The sequence below is a fragment of the Lactuca virosa genome, chromosome 4, assembly GCF_052849685.1.
Source record: "Lactuca virosa cultivar CGN04683 chromosome 4, Lactuca_virosa_CGN04683_v6, whole genome shotgun sequence".
NCBI classification, from domain to species: domain Eukaryota; kingdom Viridiplantae; phylum Streptophyta; class Magnoliopsida; order Asterales; family Asteraceae; genus Lactuca; species Lactuca virosa.
Genome location: NC_136429.1, coordinates 355,693,008 through 355,699,450, shown reverse-complemented (window position 1 = coordinate 355,699,450; position 6,443 = coordinate 355,693,008).

Sequence of the window (6,443 nt, the reverse complement as noted above, 5' to 3'; positions counted from 1 at the left end):
GATAGAAGTGTTCTAGACTTGATCCTAAGGCTTGAGAAGTGATTAGGGCTCATTTGGACCCTAAAATAGAGTTTACGGCCCAAGAAGGTTCCTTGGCCGTAAACTCCCTTTTGATTATGATTTCTTGATGATATCTAAGTGTAAACTAGTTAATTCAAGCATACAACAAGCTGAGACAAGAGTACTTACAGTGTAGAAGCTTGACAGGGTGATTAAGGCTCAAGAACACTAGTGTGTGTTCTTGGTGTTTTGAAGATCTAGGTGAAAATCAATAATGAATGGATGAAATGATGTATAAACACTAGCTGATAGGGTATAACAACAAATCAAGTCGATAAACACTTACGTTTTCGGAAGATCGGGCGAAGAACGGGATGATAGTTGAGAGAGAACGGGGAGTAAACTTGAGGGTGGAAGTGAGAAATGAGGAATTTGGGGAGTAAACTCATGCCTAAGGCATGATTTCACGGTCACACAAGAGTTTACGGCCCAAATTCTAAAAGTTTGGCCGTGAACTCTTTATTAGGGTGCATTGGGTGGGTTTGCTACTTCAAGACCCGAGACGGTACTTCCTTTCCTTCGTTCGTTTTATGAATAATAAATAAAACTACTCAAACGGACTTTAAACTGGCTAAAAATTAGCAGAAAAGTATTGAACTTTTAAATTGAAGTTCTGGACTGTACAGGAAAGAAAATTTCGGGTTGTCACAAAGCGAACTAGGAATTTGTAGGATTTCTAGACTTAAACTTAGAATGCTAAGCGATGATCGTGAGATGAGTGTCTTCCATATTTTAGACACGAGCACTAGTTTATTTTAGGAAAGATGTCTAAAATGTTTCTATGTGCTAAATGTTATATGTTTGCCGTATATGTTATTATTTGTTCGGATCTATGGTCTGTTGTCGACCGGATCTGGAAACCTTATGTGTTTAGGATTCTAAGCGTTCGATTACAATATTAGAACTAGCATGTAATGTTTCGGAGTGTTGAGGAGAATTTATACGTCTATCGTGAATAAAGATCTAAATTCGCCTAATTTGGTGTATAGATCGAAATGGCAAGAACCCGAAGTGGAGCTGGAAACGCAAATGGAAACAGGAATCAACGAACTCATCCCCAAGTGGTTGAGCAGGTGCCGATAGTCGAAGTTGCACCAGAGCCAGTCACAATGGCTGGAGTTCAAGCCAAGATGAGGGCTATGATGGCTGCACAGAGGGAAGAAATGAGACAACTATTGCTGAATAACAGGGATGAACCTTCAATGCCTGTTGAACAACCAGAACTGAATAACAGAGAGTCTGAAGAAGGAAATAACAGTCGCACTGTCAGTCAGGTGGAACCCCTAATGATCAGGAAGAACAACCATGATGAAGGAGTCGAGAGGAACGAATGCAAGTATAAGGACTTCACAACTTGCAAGCCATCAACTTTCACGGGGAAGGAGGATCCAATTGGAGTCATGGACTGGATATCGGAGATGAAATTGGCCTTCATAACATGTGGTTGCAAAGGCAAGCTACAAACCACATTTGCAGTGCGTCAGTTCAGAGGTGGCGCTGTGCGCTGGTGGAACACCCTGGGGAAGACCCTAAGCCCCAATAAGCCCCTACAACTGACTTGGGCAGAGTTCTTGGTACATTTTTTGCGCAGATACTGCTCGGCCCAAAATATGCTTGAGCTAGAGAACCAATTCCTGACATTGAAGAAGGGAAGCATGTCCATTGATGAATAGACCAATGCCTTCACTAACAAAATGGAGTTTGCTTTGCGCATCATTCCAGACGAGCTGACAAAAGTTGATAAGTATACAAAGGGACTTCCATGGGAGTACTGTGCCACTCCGCCAGGCACCTACTCTGGAGGCAGCTATCTAGGCTGCCAAGTCTGTTGAGGAGATGATCAAGGGGAGAACCGCCAACAAGGTTGAGGTTGGCGAAAAGAGGAAGTTTGAGGGATCTGCAAGGTCCAAGAAGAAGAATAAGTCTGGTTCAAAGAAATCTGGAGGAGGAAACGAAGCAAAGTGGTGCGAGAAGTGTAAGAAGAAACACTTAGGGAAATGTAACGAGGAGGTGACATGCTACAAATATGGAAGGACATGGCATTACGCCAACGAGTGCACACCCAACAATAGGGTGTGCTATGAATGCAATGAAGAAGGGCACATTACTAAGGATTGCCCGTAGAAGAAGGAGGCAGCAAGGCCCAATGTCCCACCGAAGCCAAAAGCCAGAGCTTTCCAGATGACCTTGTAAGCTGCGAAGGAAGCAGCGAACGTCGCTTCAGGTACCTTTCTTGTAAATGGATTGTTTGCCAATATATTGTTTGATTCTAGAGCAAATTACTCCTTTATATCACATAAATTTGGTGGAAGACCTGCATTGCCTATAGAAAAACTCGATGATGCCGTAGTTGTAGAAGTTGCCAGTGGCAAATTCATACCTGTTAGCGATAACATTAGGAATATCGTCATCAACTTAAATGGAAACGAATTCCACGAAAAGCTGTTACCTATTGAGCTGAATGGTTTCGATATCGTACTGGCAATGGATTGGCTTAGCGCCAATGATGCCGAGATATTGTGCAAGAAGAAGATAGTAAGAGTGAACCCGCCTGGAAAAAAGTCATTTGTGGTCTACGGGGACAAACGTAGAGTGAATTCTGGAATCACTTCCCTAATTAAAGCCAGAAAAAGTTTGTCGAAAGGATGCACATCATACTTGGCATTCTTGATTGATACAAAGAAAGAAAAGAAAGAGATACAGCAAATACCAGTGGTGTGTGACTATCCAGAAGTCTTTCCCGAAGATCTTCCTGGATTTCCCCCTGATAGACAAGTGGAGTTTCGAATAGACTTGTTCCCAGAAACAACACCTAACAAAAGCACCATACCCACCGACGGAGATGAAGGAGCTTATGACGCAACTTCAGGTTTTGTTGGACAACGGTTTCACTAGACCTAGTTCATCACCTTGGGGAGCTCCGGTGTTATTCGTAAAGAAGAAAGATGGAAGCATGAGGATGTGTATAGACTAAAGAGATCTGAACAAAGCAACAGTGAAGAACAAATACCCATTGCTAATGATTGATGACCTCTTCGATCAACTGCAAGGTTCGAGCTATTTCTCCAAGATCAATCTTAGGTCAGGATATCATCAGCTGAAGGTGACAGAGCAGGATATTGAGAAAACCGCATTCAGAACAAGATATGGACACTATGAGTTCTTGGTTATGTCGTTTGGACTAACCAATGCTCCAACAGCATTCATGGATTTGATGAACAGGGTTTGTAAAACATTCCTCGATAAATACGTAATAGTGTTCATAGATGACATTCTGGTTTACTCAAAGAGCCAGCAGGAGCATGGCAAGCACCTGCGAGAAGTGTTAGAAGTTCTGAAGAACGAGAAGCTGTACGCAAAGTTCTCCAAATGTGATTTTTGGATTCGAGAAGTCCAATTCTTGGGTCATGTGGTCAACCAAGAAGGGATCATGGTTGATCCAACAAAGATTAAAGTTGTAATGATGTGGGAACGACCAAAGAGTCCTACGTAGATCCGAAGCTTCTAGGATTAGTTGGATATTACCGAAGGTTTATTCAAGGTTTTTCATCGATAGCTGCTCCATTGAAAGCTTTGACACATAAAGGAGCTACTTCTACTTGGAATGAGAAGCACGAAGAAGCATTCGAGAAGCTAAAGAAAAAGTTGTGTGAAGCACCGATTCTTTATCTACCCGATGGAGTTGAAGACTTTGCAGTTTATAGCGATGCATCCGGAGTTGGGTTAGGTTGTGTTCTGACCCAAAGGGATAAGGTGATAGCATATGCATCGAGACAACTGAAAGAGCATGAAAAGAACTACCACACTCATGATCTGGAGTTGGCAGCAGTAGTATTTACACTAAAGATATGGAGGCATTATCTTTACAGGACGAAGTGCAAGCTTTTCACTGATCATAAGAGTCTTCAGTATCTCTTTGATCAAAAAGAGTTGAATATGAGGCAACGATGCTGGCTAGAGTTGCTTAAAGATTACGATTGCGAGATACTTTACCACCCTGGTAAAGCAAATGTTGTGGCTGATGCTTTAAGTCGAAAAGTGAGCCTTGAAAGGAAAAGGCCAAGGGCATTAAGGATAGAAGTTATCTCAACAATTTTGGAAAGCATAAAGAAAGCTCAGGAAGAAGCTTCAGAAAAGAATGACCGAAAGGAAGAGCGTTTTGGCAAAACGTTGGTGTTTGGTACGAACAATCAAGGATTGAAGGTATTCCAATATAGGATTTGGGTACCTAAAATAGGAGGAATAAGAGATCTTCTGATGGAAGAAGCTCACAAGACCATGTACTCGATTCATCCCGGTAGCCCATAAATATATAGGGATCTGAAACCCTACTACTGGTGGCCGACGATGAAGCTCGATGTTGTAAAGTATATGGTCGAATGTGTGACATGTGCGAGAGTTAAGGCACAACATCAGAAACCGTATGGGAGTTTAGAACCTTTACCTATACCCATGGGTAAATGGGAAGACATTACCATGGATTTTGTCACTAAACTGCCCATAACAAAGGATGGTCACGACATGATTTGGGTGGTCGTTGATCGGTTCACTAAGAGTGCACACTTCATTGCAACCAATGAAAGATGGTCTATGGATAAGCTTGCTAATGCTTATGTGAAGGAAGTAGTAAGACTTTACGGTGTTCCTTTAACGATAGTATCAGACCGTGATAGCGGTTTCAATTCAAGGTTTTGGAGAAGTCTATAAGAGGAATTGGGTACAAAATTGTGTTTAAGTACAACTTACCATCCGCAGACTGGTGGTCAGAGCGAAAGAACGATTCAAACACTTGAAGATATGCTAAGAGCGTGTACCTTGGAGTTTCAAGGTAACTGGGATGAACATTTACCTCTGGTAGAATTTTCCTACAATAATAGTTACCATTCGAGCATCAATATGGCACCTTATCAAGCCTTATATGGACAAAGGTGTCGTACGCCGTCTTGTTGGCTTGAAGCTGGAGAAAAGCAGTTGATGGGCCCCGAGATATTCCATCAGATTGCTGAGAAGTTAAAGGTGATCAGGGAAAGGATGTTAGCAGCTCAGGATCGTCAAAAGAGTTATGATGACAAGAAAAGACGACCGGTGACATTCAAAATTGGGGATTTAGTTTTGCTTAAAGTCTCATCATGGAAGGGACCTATAAGATTCAGGAAAAGAGGAAAGTTGAGTCCAAGGTTCATTGGACCGTTTAAAGTTCTTCAGAGGATTGGGAACCAAGCTTACAAGCTATAACTACCAGAAGAACTAGAGGGTATTCATAACACATTTCATGTGTGTTATTTGAGGAAGTTCAAGGGAGAAGTTCCTGGCATAATTCCAATTTCAGAGTTAAAGATGGATGAGAATAAGAGGCTAATCGAAGAGCCCAAGGAAATTGTCGACCGTAAGATGAAGAAGTTGCGGCGCAAGATGGTCGACTTAGTGCTTGTGTGATGGAAACATTCGAATGGCCCAAATATCACCTGGGAAAAGGAGAGTGACATGATGAGTCGCTATCCGCATTTGTTTGCTGATGAATGATTCCGAGGACAGAATCATCCTAAGGGGGAGAGAATTGTAACGCCTGTGTTTCTGGGCTAAGCATTAATGATGATGTAATAGTCTAGGTCAACCATTGTAACTCGTTTCGAAGTAATGAAGATGAATTACTTGAATATTATGTAAATTATGTGCTTTTGTGTGCTTATTACTTGTTTATAATAATATAATAAATAAAGGATAACAATAAGCGTCAAAAATAAAATGTTAGATGAACCCGATATCTACAAAGAAATTCGTAGTGGTCGTGACAAGGATTACAGACATATAAAGAACGCCGAAATCCGAGTTATAACGAAGAAGTTATGGCCTGTCGAAGTTTCGCGACAGAACCGGCATGACACTGCGTGACGTAAATAGTGAATTTACGATAGAATACTTTTTAGCCCTATCAATCTGAACGAAACTCATAGTGTTCAGATGAGGAAGTTATGATTTTTCTAAGTTTCGGATCAGGAGTGCACAACCTGAAGTTCGAATATTAGATCGGACGATTTTTAGCCGACACAACCTAAACGTTAATCGAAGATCTCGTTAATAGTAGCGTAACGATAAAAAGACAGACGAAAACGGACGTCAGATGAAGAAGTCATGAAAATTTAGCGGACTATTCATGTCCCGTCCTGTTAAAAATATAACTTGAAAAATAAAATTAAAATTAGCCAACGGAGTCTAAATGAAAGTTGTAGAGTACGATCCCGCTTACGCGTGGATATAAAGAACGTCAAAAACGGAGCTTGTATGCGAGAGTTACAAATTTTAGAAGTTGAGTATGCGATTTGCAAAGCTGTTGCGAAGTTGCTGACGTGGCACGATCTCAGCCGTCGCTTGCTGCCCATGGT